The 19,405-nt window shown below is 41.4% G+C and overlaps 1 protein-coding gene and 2 long non-coding RNA genes across 10 annotated transcripts in view; 1 reads left to right on the top strand and 2 right to left on the bottom strand.

Moving 5' to 3' along the window:
- The window catches only part of Mob3 (MOB kinase activator 3), a 292,093-nt gene that overhangs the window by 97,826 nt on the left and 174,862 nt on the right, over positions 1 to 19,405 (top strand). The window lies entirely within an intron of this gene.
- LOC137572172 (uncharacterized) lies at positions 15,145 to 15,697 on the bottom strand. The gene is made up of 3 exons (XR_011031550.1): positions 15,579 to 15,697; positions 15,330 to 15,450; positions 15,145 to 15,259 (listed from the first exon to the last, which is right to left on the bottom strand). It is a non-coding gene; the product is annotated as an uncharacterized lncRNA (long non-coding RNA).
- Positions 18,935 to 19,401, bottom strand: LOC137572199 (uncharacterized). Its single transcript, XR_011031576.1, has 3 exons — positions 19,369 to 19,401; positions 19,120 to 19,240; positions 18,935 to 19,049 (listed from the first exon to the last, which is right to left on the bottom strand). It is a non-coding gene; the product is annotated as an uncharacterized lncRNA (long non-coding RNA).

Here is a 19,405-nt window from a genome sequence, read left to right as displayed (position 1 = left end):
TCGCTCCGACTCATCAAAGTGGTAACATTGCTACGATTCAGCACTACAATAACGTTGTTACATCACAGCAAGATAATTATGTTCCAACGTCATGGAATTACGTAAGCAAATGTAGGTCAAATGTAAATGAAGGTCAGTATTCGGAAAGTTCTCAAGATTTCGCAACCCAACGACAACAACGACACGAAGTCAACTGCGAAGAAAAATATAATAATTTTAATCATTCTTTTGGAAACATGAACGAAATTATAGCTCTTGTTCCTGAATTTAATCCATCGTCCGTAAAATCATTGGATTCGCATCAGTTTGCTAAACGTGTGGAAACTCTGAAAAACGCATATAACTGGGACGACAGAAAGGTAATTTTTGCAGTTCAACAAAAGATGCAAGGTGCAGCTCGTTGCTGGGTGGATGCAACGGATGAAATATTTCAAACATGGCCAGAATTTGTTTCGAAATTTCTGTACGACTTCCCATGTATCAGCAACGCAGCTGATGTTCATTTAAAAATGCTGAAAACCAAACGGGAAACAACGGAATTATTATTTTTATATTTTTATAAAATGCTAGCTATTGGTAAAAAGGGTGAGTTAGCTGATTCAGCAATTGTAACACATATTATAAACGGCATCAACGATTACGATCTTAAGCGCAAGATATCAAACCACTACATCTCATGTAACGAACTTTTACGAGATATACAAGCCTATTCGGCTCATAACGAAATCAAATATAATCTACATAGTTTTCAAAATAAACGTGAGTTTAACGGTAATGCGCAGAAGTCAAGTCAATCCGTAATAAAACGAACACTTAAAGAAAAGATAGAGCCGTCAATCAAATGCTTTAATTGTCAAAAATTGGGACGTTATTCGTCAAATTGTCAAATCGTACTACTCACGACTCTACCAACTGTCCTGAAAAATTTAAAAACGTTTTGAAATAAATAAAATTGACTCAAACATCAACTCAGATATCTGTAAATTTATTTCAGTTAACGGAAACGAGACAAACGCATTCGTCGATCCAGCTAGTACACGGACTTTGATTCGAAAATCATTTGCCGAAAACGTAGGCGTTTTGCAACGATGTGCAATAACACTGAATGGATTTGGAGGAAGAAAATTCTTCTGTAACCAAAAACTAAATACGAAGATCGCTGTTGACAAGATAGGTGACGAAGACGAAATCTTTGTAGTGGAAAATGACTTAATATCTGAAAACGTTTTATTGGGTAAGGATATTCTTTGTCGGGATGGCAATAAACTAATTATTCACGTAAACAAATGTTTTATCGAAAACACGCGCCAAATAGAAACGAGGTAAATGCTCAATATCGAAAATGGAAATCGCTTTAACATCAAACGTTCCATGTTATACGAAACCATACCGAACACTGTTTGCGCTTAGACCTATTGTTACGAATATCATATCTGAGCTACTGGAAAACGACATAATTCGTCCTTCGGATTCGCCGTACTCCTCGGGAATCGTCATCGTAGATAAAAAGAATGGAGAACATCGTCTTATCGTCGCCTTAACAGTATCACAGTCAAAATTCCATTTCCTATGCCAAAGATGGAAGAGCAATTTGCTCAACTAGCTGGAAACGTCTATTTTACGCAACTTGATTTACTTATGGGTTACCATCAAATCGAGTTAAGTGAATCGTCCAAACAGTACACGGCGTTTGTTACAGCTGACGGACATTATGAATACAACAGAATGCCTTTTGGACTTGTTAGCGCTCCGGCAGTCTTTCAATCGGTAATGAACCAAATCATAAAACGTATGGAACCAGGTGAGGTACTCGCATATTTAGATGACGATATATTCCCAAGTAAGACCTTTGAATCTGATATGCAACGAATTAAAAAGTTTTTATCGATCTTACAAGACAGTGGCTTAACACTACGGTACGACAAATGCAAGTTTCTGCAATCCCAAATTACGTTCTTGGGTCACATGGTTAATAAAGATGGAATAAAACCTGGCGAATGTAAAGTAAGCGCAATTAAAAACTTTAAAATACCTACAAACGTAAGAGAAGTAAGAAGATTTCTTCAGAAAATTTATTGAAAATTATTCATTAATATCACGTCCTTTAACAGAACGTCTACGTAAAACGGAGGCGAATACATTTATTTGGGGAGAAGCCCAACAACATGCACTCATCGAACTAATCGAAAAATTATGTAGCGAACCTGTTCTCACTCTTTACGATTTTTTGGCTAAACACGAAGTACACACGGATGCTTGTGCTTTAGGTTTAGCAGGAGTTTTACTGCAGTTACATAATGACAATGATTGGCGTCCCGTTTGTTATACTACAGTTACGCATTGGAAACGCTTGCAGTAGTAGAAACACTCCAAAGGTTCAGAGTGTACCTTTTGGGAAAACCATTTCGTTTGTTGTACCAAAGGCAGTTAAATGGCGCGTTGTTAAAAAAGCCATGATGATGTCGGACACTTTGTTCTTGATAAAACCATGCAGACAATTCAAAAACGATTTTGGTTTCCAAAGATGAGGAAGTACGTGTAGGACTATCTCTACATGCATCCAATGCTGCTACCATAAGTCTAAAGGAGGAAAGCCTGAAGGTCGCATGCATTACAACGATGTTGGACCGGTCCCTTTTCGTCGACTTCACGCGGATCATTTGGGTCCTTTTATTCGAAGCAAACGAGGAAATACTCACATACTGGCTATATCTGATTCATTCAGTAAATTCCTAATTGCAAAAGCCGTTAAAAGTACAAAAACATTACCCGTTCTATCAACGCTAAACGAAATTTCTAGTTACTTCGACTTGCCAAATTTTATTGTAACAGACCGTGGAATAGCGTTTACGTCAAAAATATTTGAGTATTACTGTAAGCAAAACCATATTCAATACGTAAAGAACGCTGTACGAACACCCCGTGCAAATGGTCAATTGGAACGCGCTAATCAAATAATTCTGAATTATATACGAACGATGAACGAAAATCCAGGATTAGGATTGGGATCTGATTCTTCATAACCTTCAATGGACTGTCAACTCGCAGAAAAACGGTATCACTGGATTCAGTCCAATTGATCTTGTATTTAATTTCAACGCTATTGATGTCGTGCAGCCTTACACGCAGACCAGGATAAATCGTATTCCAACAAAACCGTCACCGAAAATCGAAGTCAAGCCGCAGCCAATATCGCATCAGAAAGAGCTAAATGGAAGAAACGTTTTGATGCCAAGCACGCTAACCCTTTTGTTTATTCCACAGGTAATCTTGTAGTAGTCGAGAACGAACCAGCCGAGACAGGCGAATCTCGTAAACTGGAGCCATGATACCGAGGTCCTTCTGAAGTCGTCAAAGTCCTTAAACACGATCGTTATGTAATCAAAGATATCCCCGGCATACAGATTACAGGACGTAAATACTGTTCTGAATACTCCTCGGATAAGATAGGGTTTCATCTAATATTCCTGAATTGGATGTATATGACGACGAAGATACTCGAATCGAGGGCGATCCGAATGCAGGATTGGCTGAGCTGTCACCAGACAGTTTATGAATATAATGATTCAGCCCTGGGCGAGCGACGTTATGCTCTACCCCTGGTGTTATCGATAAGTGAAAAAGAAGTAGTTGGCAAAAAAACGTTAAGAAGGAAAGGTGCGGACGAATAAGCTCCTACGATCGGTAGTAACGAACGGCCATCACGAACGAATCCACCGGCATCGCTTTACAAACGTCTCTATATTGTTAAGTCTCAATTAGTTAATAAATTTATATTAGTAATCTACCTAAACGTACGAGTCTCGCATTTCTATTGTTCCCGTAAGCCGCACTCCCTCGCCTAAGCCTTCCTGAAAGCTTCTCCATCCACAATGTTCTACTGGGTAAGGAGATTTACAATCGAGTGGGTTTTAGATGTGAAACTTGTGTTTTGGCTAGCTGATTAAGAATTGGGTATACGTAGCCTTTTTACTCCCAATACTCCATTATATTGGAGGACAAGGAAATTGGCTTCGCGCTATAGGCTTCAATTTCTGCATACCCCTTCTTTAGCAGATCCGATCGCTCACCATCGTCAGTTTCGTCTTGCGAAGCTACCTCAATGGTTTGCAAAAAATCGTTCAACAAAGAGCAGGCGTTTGAACTTTGCGTTACTGCGATGTCTGCCTCAAAGGATGTGGACGTCACGGAGCTACTTAAACAAGGAACTGCTGTTGCAATGGTCTGAAATACAATTAAACTTATTAGTATCCCTTTTATATATTTCAAAGACAGAAGAACTTCCTTTTTTCAAATGAAATATTTGCAGAAAAAGCTGCTTATGCTTGCCTTTAGCTAGCATAACATTTATTTGGTTTTGCAGCAAAAATCGTGTTATCCGCGTATCCAAGTATATATATGCAAATCACCGAGTCAGTCCATAAAAGGCCAACTTCCATTTCAGCAATGCACTCGCTCAAAACTTTGCTCTCAGCCATTTTTACTGCTGCAACAGTAAGCTTGAGCTCTAACCACAGTTTGTAAATTAGTTGGGTGCTTTGTAGCTTGATAGTAGCTGTGTATGCCGGTTCCAGGGTAGCAACGAGTCTTTTTAAGTCATCCCACTCAGTCAATGTAAGCTTCATTGAACATTTGAGACGCCTTTCACAAAAGTCCTCAAAGTTTTTAAACTCCGAAACATTTTTTCAACGTCAAAAGTTGCGCTTGCGACCCATCTCGGAACACGATTGTTCACGCCACCGGGTGAACAGCAGAGAGTGAGGGGTAGGGTTTTTCCCAAAAAACCGAATTCGGTCATACTGAGGAGGGTGACGAAGGGTTCTCCTGTAAATCGCCATAGTGAGTCTGAATCGAGCTTTTCACCCGAACACCCGTTCTTTTGCCTTTACGATTTGTCAATTTTTTCAACCCGAACCATTTTCGTGTGTGTCGGGCTCTCTGTGAATATTTAATAAAGCATAAGTTTATTGAACCGAAGTTATCGCGCGTCTTTAATTCACCACTCGCTCACCATATCCAGAAGAAATTGGCACCTGCCAACTACTTGTATTTATTTGGATCCTTCCGCCCCTCCACGAGCATTGGTGGCGACAGTATTGCAGAAAAGGAGAATGTCAAGAACCAAGTGATTGGAATGCTTCGTAGTGGTACATTCGAACTACGGAAGTGGGCGAGTCATTGCCTAAAGCTATTAGAGAACATACCAGTTGAGCATCGAGAGCATCGAGCATCGAGGAATGTAATGATACTATTCGCACTTTAGGTCTTTACTGGAGTCCCAAATAAGACGAGTTCCGTTTTGCTTTGCATGTCGTTCCGCCAATAAGCTCACCTACAAAGAGGACAATACTATCAGCAATTGCAAGACTGTTTGATCCCAAGGGATGGCTTAGTCCGTCACTGCCAAAATTCTCATGCAGCAACTGCACACTACCGGACACTATTAAGAGAGAATGGGAGAAATTCGTGAAAGAGTTACCAAACATAGTAACTATACGAATACCAAGGCATGTTACATTAGGGCTACCGGGTGGTGTGGCTGAATTGCACCTGTTTTGCCTCGTCACGAGCATATAGAGCTGCGGCCTTCTTGCGCTTCCCAATTGGAGAGGATAAGTATCACACAGAGTTGCTATTGTCAAAGGGGAGAGTATCGCCAACTAAACAAAAAACTAACCATACCTAGGGCAGTGTTATGTGCTGCGCTTGAAGCAGCCAAAATGTATAAGTATCTAAAGGAGAATCTAAGAATTAACATTAATTATTCGAACACTGTTTTTTTTGTCAGATTCTATGATAACCATCAGTTGGATCCGGGGTGGAGCTGCCAACTGGAAAGTATTTGTGTCCAATCGAATAAACAAAATCCTGGAAATCTCAGACGAAAGGCAATGGAGACACGTCGCCTCCAAAGATAACCCTGCAGATTATCTAAGCCGTGGCATGAGTGCAACCAAGATGGCATCGTGTGAATTATTTTGGCATGGGCCCTCAAAGGTTACAAGGATCGGACATCGAATGGCCTTGTAATGCTATTGATCAGGATTCGCTGTCGGTTGTTGACACTGAAGTCAAAAGGGTGACCTGCCATAAGATATCATTGGAAGAAATGCCAGCATTGTAGCATTTATCAGAAAGTATTCATCGTACACACGACTCGTCTGGATTATGTCATGTTGGTATATAATTGTCGTACATCTGTGGCAGAACGAAGAGGATTAGGACTCTCAATTGTGGAATTAGAAGAGGGCCTACGTGAATTGATTAGGATGGTGCAGAAGGATTGTTTTGACTCTGAATGGAAGGCGCTATCGGAAGGAAGGGTAATAGCAAAGGACAGCATACTACTGTCTCTTAATCCGTATTTTGATTCGAACGAACGTGTTTTACGTCTCGGAGGCAGGCTCCGAGATTCCCTGTTACCCATAAATGAAAAATATCCTTATATATTACCGTATAAACATCCTTTCACAGATCTGGTCATATCTTACAGTCATATTTGCACCTTGCATGGTGGAACGTCATTAACGCTGAATTTTATAAGGAAGAAATTATGGATTGTTAATTGTCGCAAAACAGTTTGGTTTGGAATTCATAAATGTATCACATGTTTTAAGATGAAGCCTCAATTTGCAGGTCAGAAAATGGGAATGTTACCAGCAGTACGGGTACGTCCTTCTAGAGCATTCTCATCCGTTGGAGTGGACTACGCTGGACCCGTAAATATTTCGCCCTGCAAAGGAAGAGCACGTGTATCCCAGAAGGGATATATTACTGTGTTCGTATGTCTAGTGACGAAGGCCATTCATTTGGAACCAGTTGGAGATCTGACCTCAGATACGTTTATAGGAGCATTTAACCGTTTCATTGGCAGACGTGGCCTATGCACAGACGTTTATAGTGACTGCGGTACTAATTTCATTGGAGCCAACAAAAAATTGCAAGTGGACAAAGTGGCATATTGTTCGTACATTACGAAACATATTGCGCCAACATTATTGAGAAAGGGAATCACCTGGCATTTCCACCCACCATCAGCGCCACACTTTGGTGGATTGTGGGAGGCTGGAGTGAAGTCCATGAAGTATCATCTGAAGAGAACTCTCGGAGAACAAGTTTTAACATTTGAGGAAATGGCATGTGTGTTGGCACAGATTGAGTCTTCTTTAAATTCAATACCGTTATGTCCCCTATCAAATGATCCTGACGATTTAATGGAATTAACACCCGGTCACTTTCTGATCGGTGAAGCGCCTTTAGCACCTCCTGCTCCGGAATTGGCTAAAGTTACTCTGATTGATCGATGGAAGAATTGTCAATATTATGCACAACAGTTTTGGAGAAGATAGAATTCGGAATATTTATCACGATTACAAAGGAGACCAAAATAGCTACAGACTGAGGAAAATCTAACAGTTGAATGCATAGTGCTCATCAGGGACGAGCGATTCCCCTCTCATCAATGTCCTTTAGGTCGGGTTATGGAGACAAATGCAGCACCCGATGGACTAGTAAGAGTGGTGACTTTGAAGACAGTCAAGGGACTCATGAAACGACCGGTAGCCAAACTATGTCCATTGCCTATTCAGGAGAATTGGATAGAGAAAGACACCAATCCTACACCTAAGCGTTAAATTGTTACTTTCTCGTTTCAGTTTTCTTTCCGCAGGAGTCTTCCGGACGTGAATTTGATAATGAAGATCTTCATTACCAAAGAGGGGAGAATGTTTGGGCTGCAACTGAAGCAAGACTCTCTTTGCTGAAAAGAGAGAACGACCGAAGAGAGAGAGAGAGAGATACCAAGAACCGAACAAGTTACTTTGAAGAGACATACTTGGAGACGTTACTTCAATTATTTCTTTCTTATTTCTTCTATGGAAATTTCCAGAACTTTGAATTTTGTAAAAAGACAGCATGGTGTGCTTTTTACTTTTCAAATTACTATCGTTCGATGCGGTTGTACGTTCTGTGCCCGACGACAATTGTACTATATTTTAAGTTAAGAAAATAAAGCATCTGAATTGAAGTCATCCTGGTCATCTCATTCCTTCCAAATCGCAAGTGCCTCGAAGCCGCCTCAGTGGAAATCATCCGAAGGCCGCATCATATAAAGCGAGCAGTTTGGGGCTCCGCAAGGGCGCAGCCGTTAGCCAACAAAGTGATTAGAGCCGCCTGAAATATCCCCAGGATTTATCTTAAATACTAGACTAGGAAAAATTTATATATAAAGCGAGCAGTTTGGGGCTCCGCAAGGGCGCAGCCGTTAGCCAACAAAGTGATTAGAGCCGCCTGAAATATCCCCAGGATTTATCTTAAATACTAGACTAGGAAAAATTTAAGAGTAGAGTCAACAAATATATATTAAACGTTAAAAAAAAAAAAAAAAAAAAAGGACCTTCAGGCTTCACCAAGGTCTGTGTTTGTGCTACAGCACTAACAGTGGGATTCGTGACAAAAACAAGATCAAGGATTATTTTAGAAGAGCTAAGAAAAGAATTCAACTGATATAGCGGACAATCAAGTAGGCTATCAAGAAAAACATGTTGAGATGAGGGAATTAAGAACGATAGATTATCATCAACAAGCCAAGAAATATTAGGCGAGTTAAAATCACCTAAAACAATAAGAAAATCACGATCTTTAAGATGATTAAAAATAGTTCGCAAAGCATCACCATGGTGCATGTAGGTCATGATATCAGAGCTGGAGGAATATATGAACAAGAAATATATAAGCTAAAGTCTGAATATGTAACTTCCACGCAAATTATCTCAACACCTAAGGGCAGATCAATCGGCACAACACTTGAACACAGATTCGAGTTGACAGCAATGAGTACTCCACCGCCACGACGACCAACACGATCAAGCCTATAAGAAATAAAGTTTTTAGAAAGAATTTCATTATCCAAAACAGAGGAGTTAAGCCAAGTTTCAGAGAAAGCTAATATGTCAGCCGAAAAGGTTTGGATATCACAGAACAGGTTCGAGAGCTTGGTAAGAAGTCCTCTTACATTGTGATAATGAATGCAAGGACTAGACGTTTTTAGTTTTTTGAAGCAGAAGATAAATTACGCTTTTTGGGCGCAAACCTTTGCTGAGAAATACTCAATTGGTTCTATAATTTTAAAAGAGGACATTTTGCGAGGCCTAGAAAACTTAAACTTTTGAATTAAAACCTTAGCAGGGCATATATTACCAATGTAAGCTCCCACAGACGACTCAGAAGTATCTTAATAATTGTTTGCGATTGGACAAGAAGATGGTGTGGGCGAAAGTAAAATGGGAGAACAAGTAATAGAGAGTGCTGGCGACTGCTTACGAGGAAACTCAAGGGTACATTTCTTGGGCAATTTTTTTAGAAGGTGGAACAAACTTGGATTGCGACAATAAATGTACGCTAAAGTCACACTCGTTAGACAGCTGTTTGGACAGTTTGTTTAAAGAAAAAACCTTCAACGAAGATAGAAAAATTTAAATACAATAATTACAAATAAAACAAAGAGACAGCTAGAGTGCACAGCACAACAGAGATTGTAAGAACAGTTATAAGACGATCTTTGAGAAGCGGCCTTACATAAGAGATTACGCGCGAGAGAAGCTGAGCACAAGCACAAAGCAGAGAGAACAACAAAGCCACTATCACTGATGGTATGATGGGGGCGATGAGGGGAGCAACTGCAAAAGCAATGACGAGAGAGAAAAATAAAACAAAATTAATTGCACCAAACACCAATCACTAAAAAAAAAAAACTGTTTAATTTGGCGAATTATGGAAATAAAACACAAGGGTGTCAAACAAACAACATCAGCGAAAGTCTAAACAAACTAAGCACAAAAAATTGAGAAAAAACAATAAATATTAATAAAAACTCAGGAGCTATGCAAAAAGACGACCGTCACGTCATAGAGCAGAAGCTTTACTTTTTTAATACGTATTCTAGGATGCTTTTTTCTTAAAACTTGTAAGAAATGTGCAACATGTACAATAAAACCAGAGGGCCGGGGCTAACTTCGACCGCGTCAAAGTTTGTATACCCTTGCAACTTTGTTGGTAACTCTTTCCTTACCTATTAACCATCAATGTGGAAGAACGTTTTATCTAAAAAGGCTTATGTTTGCGAAAGAATGGCCTACAATCATAGGAAATAACGAAGATATTGATCAAAATCACTGTTTTCCACCGATCGTTCCTATGGGAGCTATATGATATAGTCACCCGATCTTTATCAAATTCGACACAGTCATTAACAGATATATTAAATTAAGAAATGTTTAATTTGAAAAGAATCACGTTAAAAGTAACGAATTATTTACAAAAGTCACTGTTTCCCCCGATTGTTCCTATGGGAGCTATATGATATAGTCACCCGATCTTGATCAAACTTGGCACAGTCATTAACAGATATACTAAACTAACAAATGTTTAATTTGAAAGCAATCGCGGTAAAAGTAACGAAGTTATTTACAAAAGTCACTGTTTTCGACCGATCGTTCCTATGGGAGCTATATAATAAAGTCATCCGATCTTGATCAAATTTGGCACAGTCGTTAATAGGCATAATAAACTCTCTAATATTAAGTTTCACGATAATAACATAGAAAATAACAAAGTTATTGAGAAAAGTCACTGTTCGTGTTCGGGTTTGTATGGGAGCTATATGATATAGCGGTCCGATCCGGCTGAATCCGAGATATACAACCCCTGCAGTATATACAAGCCTACGTGCGAAATTTCAGCTCTGTAGCTCTTACGGTGTAGGAGGAGTTTGCGTTGATCCAGACGGACGGACGGACTGACGGACATGGCTAGTTGAACTCGTCTCGTCGTGCTGATCAAGAATATATATACTTTGTATGGTCGGAGATGCTTCGTTCTATGCGTTGCACACTTCTGACCAAAATTAATATACCCTTTTTGCAAGGGTATAAATATTTGAGGGAGTCGGACCCAGTATTTGAATAAATATATATAAAATATTGCTTTTAAAATTAATATTTAAACTATCCTAACATAAACATTTGTTTAATCTCTAAGAAATCGCTAATAAATGCTTCTTATTTATTCATCCTTACTATTCTATGTATTTATCTTTAATGCTCACTACACCATTTTCAATTTCAAATAATAGTGAGAATAAATACAACACAATTCAAGACAAACTTAACCACAAAACTCAAGAAACAAGTCCGCACTTGACTCCCCCGGCAGGACCTCACCTTAGAGGTAAGATAAAAGCTGAGGTGTTCACGCCACCGGGTGAACAGCAGAGAGTGAGGGGGTTTGGTTTTTCCCAAAACCGAATTCGGTCATACTGAGGAGGGTGACGAAGGGTTCTCCTGTAAATCGCCATATTCAATCTAATCCGAGTTTTTCACCCGAACACCCGTTCCTTCTCTTCAGAATTTTCTATCTCGAAATTTGTATACTTTTAACCCGAAACATTTCGTGTGTGTCGGCCACCTGTGCATTTAATAAAGCATAAGTTTTTTAACCGAAGTTATCGCGCGTTATTAATTCATCCCTCGCTCACCCAGAAGAAATTGGCACCAGCCAACCACTTGTAATTTATTGGGATCCTTCCGCCCCTCCACGAGCATTGGTCCTTCGAGCCGGATATCCTTCCGCTATTCCAGCTTGCATCGGCGGAATTCCTGATAAGTACAACATTTCTTATTAAAAATCTCATTCACATTATATTCCATTACAAACTTATAAAAGTGTGAGGTTTCCCGCTCTTCCATAGCGACCTACACACTTTTGTATACTTGTATGTACATACCTGACCTGTTCCAAGGGTTACATGGTATTTCCCGATCATTTTTGTGTTTATGAAGTGCATTTTTTTTTCCATTCTTCGAAATTCGGATTGTCCAAAAGTCCAATTGCATAGCAATACATACATACATATGTATGTATATACACACATATACATTCCTACATGTAAAAACAGCTGTTTTCTAACCTGCAAGTAGAGGTGCTTAATAATCGAGAATTTATAAAGTACCACTAACCTTTACTTAAAGTGTACAGCACACTCCACGGGCTGATCATTAGTCCATCGGCATAAATTATTTATGTCAAATAATTTTTACATCCATACATACATATGTATGTACATACATAGGTACATACACATGTAATACATTTGCCGCGTTAAGCACACATTTACACACATACATATGTCCACATACAATTTGAATTCACCCACACAAAATTAATTGCAGCCACTCCGATTGGCTTTCCGCAATTTAATAATTCGAAACCTACATAATTAAAGTAGGAAATCGTGATCCTCGTTAAACAATTTACAATTAATTAAACTCACAAAACATAAACAACGGCAGAACAGCTGACTCTCGATCAGTGCTGACACTCAAGTCTCATCAGTGCTGCCACTTGAGCCAAGCCGTGACTCGGTCACGACATCCATTTTTTCCTTCGTGATTTTCTTATTGTGCAAACATATTTCAATCGACTGATTGAATTTAATTCGCAAAAAATTTTCTAAAGAAAAATAAGTACAACCTTATTTATATGGAATTAATATTTTGGCTTGTCTTGGTGCATTTTGATCTTTTCCTCAGGGATCCATGAAATTGATCTTGTCCGTTTAATGAAAACTAATTCCGAGTTTTTTTTTCCCTTATTGAAAAGTTATCGGCACTCCCAATCCTACTGGTCTCAATTTTTCCATACTTTTAAATACTCTTATAAATTTAAACATTTTTCCACATTGTATAAATATAAATATCCAAGTGATTATATATCCTTATAATTATTCACACAACTGCGAGGAAAATTATAAATCCTTCTAATTTTATTTATGCTATCTATGCTTATTCATTGTGTTCATTAAAAAGAGGAGACATTTCTTCTTCTCACTCCTCCTCTATACTTAAATTATACAGTCCACTTACGGCTTCGTTTCGATCACCTCGCTTGAGAGCTCTAATTCCACGAAGTTATTTGTTTCCATTCGATTCGTAATAGCTCAGAGAACACTCTACGATGTCTCTTTCCGACTTTGTTGCCGTGTGCGAGGCATTAACGGCGTTCGAGACTCGCGAGTCCCAGGCTTTAGCTGACGATGTGCCACTCGTCTCCGTTAAAATACACTTAGACCAGCTTAAGTCACTTTGGACAAAAGTCGAGGCAGAGTTTTCACGATGCTATAAAGCCTTGACGGCTCAAAAGAACGAAGATAGTCCGAAGCACATAGCTACAATTAAAGCTAAACAGGAATATTGTTATATGGTATATGTGCGAGGCGGGACTTTGTTTGGAGAGCGAATCGAGCAGTTGTCCGCGAAAATAGCTTCCCCACCAGTCAGGCTCTCCGTCGATTCCACCCACCAAAGCCACACAGTTCCCCCGTGCGAAGTCGAAATCTTCAACGGAGACAGCCTGGCTTGGCCTACATTCCGTGATTTGTTTACCGCGATTTTTATCCATAATCCAAGCCTAACACAAGTGGAGAAACTTTATCACTTAAGTTGCAAAACTCGCGGTGAAGCCAGAGCCATTGTTTCTAGGTCACCCTTGACCAATGAAGGGTTCCAGTCCGCGTGGGATAACCTCACTGCGCGATACGAAAATAATCGATTATTGATTATGACCCATGCCAAGCAGCTTCTACAGATCCCAGCTGTAACACAAGAGTCTGGCAAAGCGTTGAGATAACTGCAGACGTCAATTCAAGGTTGCTTAACCGGTCTTGAGCTTTCCGGGGCTTGTACAGACAATTGGGACATCCTTCTCATAGCAATCTGTACGAGCAAAATGCCCAAATCCACCCTTCTGTTGTGGGAACAGTCCGTTCCAACTAAGACCGCCGTCTCATCCTGGGACGACCTGAATCGATTCCTAACTGATCGCCACCGTGTACTAGAGGCCACAGATGTCCTTCAACCAAACTCTAGCGGTCAGACCTTTCCATCCGTAAGCCGAAAACCTATGGCACGAGCTCAGGCCTTTTCCGCTCAAGTGCAAGAGAGCTCAGCACCTGATGCTTGTATAATTCCGATTCCTGCGTCCTCCGATTCTTCCAGCAGCCCTCATGTAAACGTGGGAAGTTACTCCGCCTCCACTCGCAACACTGGCCTCCTGGGTACTGCAAGGGTAACTATTCATCATCGTGGCAAGCAGTTTCAAATCCGCGCTTTGATTGATATGGGATCCGAAGCGTCCTTTATTTCCCAAAGAATGTTTGAATTGATTAATCCTCCAAGCTGCAAAGTATCAACTAGCATTCGGCAATGCGATGCTGGTAGCGGCGACAAAGTGTGCCGCCTACAGATTTCTCCTCCTGACGAACCTAGTGTAGCTGAAGCACTTCCGTCCCGCGCCGTCCCGAATCCGTCGCTGATCCGCAATTTTACCAAAGAGCTCCTGTGGATTTGGTGCTTGGAGCCGAGCTCCTTCCCACTATCCTTGGGGAACGAATCATCAAGAATGTTGGTGATTCTTTCGTGGGGATCGAGACGATGTTCGGATGGGTTCTCTGTGGATCCGTTACTGGAAAATCCAGAAGGTCTCGGTCCACCTCCTCCAGCAGCCCGAAAATGTCTCTAAGGACAGCAGCACCATCCGATTTAGAACGCAGTTCCAATTGCTTCAGGTGCCGCGTTTGTAAAGGGGCACACGCGCTCCGTCAGTGCCGACAGTTTCGAGGACTACGAGCTGACGACAGGCTACGGGTAGTCTTGAGCAACGGATACTGCCCGAACTGTTTGGCTCATGAGCATTCCCATGGTTCCTGCAGGAGCACAGCAGGATGCCATCGATGTGGCAAGCAACACCACACGCTCTTGCACATCGACAGCTCTGTCGCGTACATCCAATCCAAAGAGCAAAGACCCGAAAAGCACCCGCCTTTCATTCGGGCTTCTATCCAGAGGTCTTCAGCCATCGTGCCGCCTACTCCATCTGCATCCAAAGTTCCCCCTCCATCTCCACCCGTGTCTTGGCGATCCAGAACGCTGCCATCCCCCATCCTCAGACATGTCCAGCGAGGCAATTGCAACTTGTTGCAAGGGGGGGGTATGTTCACGCCACCGGGTGAACAGCAGAGAGTGAGGGGTAGGGTTTTTCCCAAAAAACCGAATTCGGTCATACTGAGGAGGAAGGGTTCTTCTGTAAATCGCCATATTCAATCTAATCCGAGTTTTTCACCCGAACACCCGTTCCTTCTCTTCAGAATTTTCTATCTCGAAATTTGTATACTTTTAACCCGAAACATTTCGTGTGTGTCGGCCACCTGTGCATTTAATAAAGCATAAGTTTTTCAACCGAAGTTATCGCGCGTTATTAATTCATCCCTCGCTCACCCAGAAGAAATTGGCACCAGCCAACCACTTGTAATTTATTGGGATCCTTCCGCCCCTCCACGAACATTGGTCCTTCGAGCCGGATATCCTTCCGCTATTCCAGCTTGCATCGGCGGAATTCCTGATAAGTACAACATTTCTTATTAAAAATCTCATTCACATTATATTCCATTACAAACTTATAAAAGTATGAGGTTTCCCGCTCTTCCATAGCGACCTACACACTTTTGTATACTTGTATGTACATACCTGACCTGTTCCAAGGGTTACATGGTATTTCCCGATCATTTTTGTGTTTATGAAGTGCATTTTTTTTTCCATTCTTCGAAATTCGGATTGTCCAAAAGTCCAATTGCATAGCAATACATACATACATATGTATGTATATACACACATATACATTCCTACATGTAAAAACAGCTGTTTTCTAACCTGCAAGTAGAGGTGCTTAATAATCGAGAATTTATAAAGTACCACTAACCTTTACTTAAAGTGTACAGCACACTCCACGGGCTGATCATTAGTCCATCGGCATAAATTATTTATGTCAAATAATTTTTACATCCATACATATGTATGTACATAGGTACATACACATGTAATACTTTTGCCGCGTTAAGCACACATTTACACACATACATATGTCCACATACAATTTGAATTCACCCACACAAAATTAATTGCAGCCACTCCGATTGGCTTTCCGCAATTTAATAATTCGAAACCTACATAATTAAAGTAGGAAATCGTAATCCTCGTTAAACAATTTACAATTAATTAAACTCACAAAACATAAACAACGGCAGAACAGCTGACTCTCGATCAGTGCTGACACTCAAGTCTCATCAGTGCTGACACTTGAGCCAAGCCGTGACTCGGTCACGACATCCATTTTTTCCTTCGTGATTTTCTTATTGTGCAAACATATTTCAATCGACTGATTGAATTTAATTCGCAAAATATTTTCTAAAGAAAAAATAAGTACAACTTTATTTATATGGAATTAATATTTTGGCTTGTCTTGGTGCATTTTGATGTTTTCCTCAGGGATCCATGAAATTGATCTTGTCCGTTTAATGAAAACTAATTCCGAGGTTTTTTTTTCCTTATTGAAAAGTTATCGGCACTCCCAATCCTACTGGTCTCAATTTTTCCATACTTTTAAATACTCTTATAAATTTAAACATTTTTCCACATTGTATAAATATAAATATCCAAGTGATTATATATCCTTATAATTATTCACACAACTGCGAGGAAAATTATAAATCCTTCTAATTTTATTTATGCTATCTATGCTTATTCATTGTGTTCATTAAAAAGAGGAGACATTTCTTCTTCTCACTCCTCCTCTATACTTAAATTATACAGTCCACTTACGGCTTCGTTTCGATCACCTCGCTTGAGAGCTCTAATTCCACGAAGTTATTTGTTTCCATTCGATTCGTAATAGCTCAGAGAACACTCTACGATGTCTCTTTCCGACTTTGTTGCCGTGTGCGAGGCATTAACGGCGTTCGAGACTCGCGAGTCCCAGGCTTTAGCTGACGATGTGCCACTCGTCTCCGTTAAAATACACTTAGACCAGCTTAAGTCACTTTGGACAAAAGTCGAGGCAGAGTTTTCACGATGCTATAAAGCCTTGACGGCTCAAAAGAACGAAGATAGTCCGAAGCACATAGCTACAATTAAAGCTAAACAGGAATATTGTTATATGGTATATGTGCGAGGCGGGACTTTGTTTGGAGAGCGAATCGAGCAGTTGTCCGCGAAAATAGCTTCCCCACCAGTCAGGCTCTCCGTCGATTCCACCCACCAAAGCCACACAGTTCCCCCGTGCGAAGTCGAAATCTTCAACGGAGACAGCCTGGCTTGGCCTACATTCCGTGATTTGTTTACCGCGATTTTTATCCATAATCCAAGCCTAACACAAGTGGAGAAACTTTACCACTTAAGTTGCAAAACTCGCGGTGAAGCCAGAGCCATTGTTTCTAGGTCACCCTTGACCAATGAAGGGTTCCAGTCCGCGTGGGATAACCTCACTGCGCGATACGAAAATAATCGATTATTGATTATGAGCCAAGCCAAGCAGCTTCTACAGATCCCAGCTGTAACACAAGAGTCTGGCAAAGCGTTGAGAGAACTGCAGACGTCAATTCAAGGTTGCTTAACCGGTCTTGAGCTTTCCGGGGCTTGTACAGACAATTGGGATATCCTTCTCATAGCAATCTGTACGAGCAAAATGCCCAAATCCACCCTTCTGTTGTGGGAACAGTCCGTTCCAAATAAGACCGCCGTCTCATCCTGGGACGACCTGAATCGATTCCTAACTGATCGCCACCGTGTACTAGAGGCCACAGATGCCCTTCAACCAAACTCTAGCGGTCAGACCTTTCCATCCGTAAGCCTAAAACCTACGGCACGAGCTCAGGCCTTTTCCGCTCAAGTGCAAGAGAGCTCAGCACCTGATGCTTGTATAATTCCGAATCCTGCGCCCTCCGATTCTTCCAGCAGCCCTCCTGTAAACGTGGGAAGTTACTTCGCCTCCACTCGCAACACTGGCCTCCTGGGTACTGCAAGGGTAACTATTCATCATCGTGGCAAGCAGTTTCAAATCCGCGCTTTGATTGATATGGGATCCGAAGCGTCCTTTATTTCCCAAAGAATGTTTGAATTGATTAATCCTCCAAGCTGCAAAGTATCAACTAGCATTCGGCAATGCGATGCTGGTAGCGGCGACAAAGTGTGCCGCCTACAGATTTCTCCTCCTGACGAACCTAGTGTAGCTGAAGCACTTCCGTCCCGCGCCGTCCCGAATCCGTCGCTGATCCGCAATTTTACCAAAGAGCTCCTGTGGATTTGGTGCTTGGAGCCGAGCTCCTTCCCACTATCCTTGGGGAACGAATCATCAAGAATGTTGGTGATTCTTTCGTGGGGATCGAGACGATGTTCGGATGGGTTCTCTGTGGATCCGTTACTGGAAAATCCAGAAGGTCTCGGTCCACCTCCTCCAGCAGCCCGAAAATGTCTCTAAGGACAGCAGCACCATCCGATTTAGAACGCAGTTCCAATTGCTTCAGGTGCCGCGTTTGTAAAGGGGCACACGCGCTCCGTCAGTGCCGACAGTTTCGAGGACTACGAGCTGACGACAGGCTACGGGTAGTCTTGAGCAACGGATACTGCCCGAACTGTTTGGCTCATGAGCATTCCCATGGTTCCTGCAGGAGCACAGCAGGATGCCATCGATGTGGCAAGCAACACCACACGCTCTTGCACATCGACAGCTCTGTCGCGTACATCCAATCCAAAGAGCAAAGACCCGAAAAGCACCCGCCTTTCATTCGGGCTTCTATCCAGAGGTCTTCAGCCATCGTGCCGCCTACTCCATCTGCATCCAAAGTTCCCCCTCCATCTCCACCCGTGTCTTGGCGATCCAGAACGCTGCCATCCCCCATCCTCAGACATGTCCAGCGAGGCAATTGCAACTTGTTGCAAGGGGGGCGGTATGTTCACGCCACCGGGTGAACAGCAGAGAGTGAGGGGTAGGGTTTTTCCCAAAAAACCGAATTCGGTCATACTGAGGAGGAAGGGTTCTTCTGTAAATCGCCATATTCAATCTAATCCGAGTTTTTCACCCGAACACCCGTTCCTTCTCTTCAGAATTTTCTATCTCGAAATTTGTATACTTTTAACCCGAAACATTTCGTGTGTGTCGGCCACCTGTGCATTTAATAAAGCATAAGTTTTTCAACCGAAGTTATCGCGCGTTATTAATTCATCCCTCGCTCACCCAGAAGAAATTGGCACCAGCCAACCACTTGTAATTTATTGGGATCCTTCCGCCCCTCCACGAACATTGGTCCTTCGAGCCGGATATCCTTCCGCTATTCCAGCTTGCATCGGCGGAATTCCTGATAAGTACAACATTTCTTATTAAAAATCTCATTCACATTATATTCCATTACAAACTTATAAAAGTATGAGGTTTCCCGCTCTTCCATAGCGACCTACACACTTTTGTATACTTGTATGTACATACCTGACCTGTTCCAAGGGTTACATGGTATTTCCCGATC

The sequence above is a fragment of the Drosophila tropicalis genome, unplaced genomic scaffold (genome assembly GCF_018151085.1).
Source record: "Drosophila tropicalis isolate 14030-0801.00 unplaced genomic scaffold, ASM1815108v1 contig_258, whole genome shotgun sequence".
Taxonomy (NCBI): Eukaryota; Metazoa; Arthropoda; class Insecta; order Diptera; family Drosophilidae; genus Drosophila; species Drosophila tropicalis.
Note: the sequence above shows the minus strand (reverse complement) of the source record. Positions and strands in the feature narration are given on the sequence as shown.